We start from the raw sequence: 1,657 nt of genomic DNA, 5'->3' as shown, positions 1-1,657 counted from the left end.
CTCTTCATCCATAAATCCGAATCCATCCTTCTTCTTTCTTCTACCCCCTTCTTTTTCCACTAACACAAAGGAATCTCTATACTGTGACATAGAAGATTCCTCTTTCTTTTCTTGTTTTCTTCTCTTTCATATGAGCAGGAACAGGGATAAAGGCACTCTTGTTGAAATTGATCCAGAACCTGAAAGGACTCTGAAGAGAAAATTAAAAGAAGCTAAATTACAACAATCCAGAAACAACCTTTCAGAAATTTTCGAACAAGAGAAGGAGATGGCCGAAAATAATAATAATAATGCAAGGAGAATGCTTGGTGACTTCACAAAACCAACGTCCAAGTTTGATGGAAGAAGCATCTCCATTCCTGCCATTGGAGCCAATAACTTTGAGCTTAAGCCTCAACTAGTTGCTTTAATGCAACAAAACTGCAAGTTTTATGGACTTCCATCTGAAGATCCTTATCAGTTTTTAACTGAGTTCTTGCAGATCTGTGAGACTGTAAAGACGAATGGAGTTGATCCTGAAGTCTACAGACTCATGCTTTTCCCTTTTGCTGTAAGAGACAGAGCTAGAGTGTGGTTGGATTCTCAACCCAAGGATAGCCTGGACTCATGGGATAAGCTTGTCACTGCATTCTTAGATAAGTTCTTTCCTCCTCAAAAGCTGAGCAAGCTGAGAGTGGATGTTCAAACCTTTAAACAAAAAGATGGTGAATCCCTCTATGAAGCTTGGGAAAGATACAAGCAGCTGACCAAAAGATGTCCATCTGAATGTTTTCAGAATGGACCATATTAGATATATTCTATTATGGTCTCTCTGAATTTTCGAAAATGTCATTGGACCATTCTGCAGGTGGATCTATTCACCTGAAGAAAACGCCTGAAGAGGCTCAAGAACTCATTGACATGGTTGCAAACAACCAGTTCATGTATACCTCTGAGAGGAATTCCGTGAATAATGGGGTACCTCAGAAGAAAGGAGTTCTTGAAATTGATGCTCTGAATGCCATATTGGCTCAGAACAAAATGTTGACTCAACAGGTCAACATGATCTCTCAAAATCTGAATGGATTGCAACATGCATCCAACAGTACTAGAGAGGCAGCTTCTGAAGAAGCTTATGATCCTGAGAACCCTGCCATGGCAGAGGTTAATTACTTAGGTGAACCTTATGGAAACACCTATAACTCATCATGGAGAAATCATCCAAATTTCTCCTGGAAGGATCAACAAAAACCTCAACAAGGTTTTAACAATGGTGGACGCAATAGGCTGAACAATAGTAAGCCATATCCATCATCTTCTCAGCAACAGACAGAGAACTCTGAACAAAATAATTCTAATTTAGCCAATATAGTCTCTGATCTGTCAAAGGCCACTTTCAGTTTCATGAATGAAACCAGATCCTCCATTAGAAATCTGGAGGCACAAGTGGGCCAGCTGAGTAAGAAAGTAATTGAAACTCCTCCCAGTACTCTCCCAAGCATTACAGAAGAAAATCCAAAAGGAGAGTGCAAGGCCATTGATGTGATCAAAGTGGCCGAATGCACTAGGGAGGAGGAGGACGAAAATCCTAGTGAGGAAGACCTCCTGGGACGTCCCTCAAGCAAGAAGGAGTTTCCTATTAAGGATCCAAAGGAATCTGAGGCTCATACAGAGACCA

General features: G+C 40.7%; 1 non-coding gene across 1 annotated transcript; it reads right to left on the bottom strand.

Annotated features, from left to right (window-relative positions):
- Positions 1–664: 664 nt before the first annotated feature.
- On the bottom strand, positions 665–771 carry LOC130938466 (small nucleolar RNA R71). Its single transcript, XR_009069629.1, has one exon. It is a non-coding gene; the product is annotated as a small nucleolar RNA R71 (small nucleolar RNA).
- Between the last annotated feature and the right edge of the window lie 886 nt (positions 772–1,657).

This window comes from Arachis stenosperma, chromosome 6, assembly GCF_014773155.1.
Source record: "Arachis stenosperma cultivar V10309 chromosome 6, arast.V10309.gnm1.PFL2, whole genome shotgun sequence".
In the NCBI taxonomy this organism is placed as follows: domain Eukaryota; kingdom Viridiplantae; phylum Streptophyta; class Magnoliopsida; order Fabales; family Fabaceae; genus Arachis; species Arachis stenosperma.
This window is presented reverse-complemented; position numbering and strand designations above follow the sequence as displayed.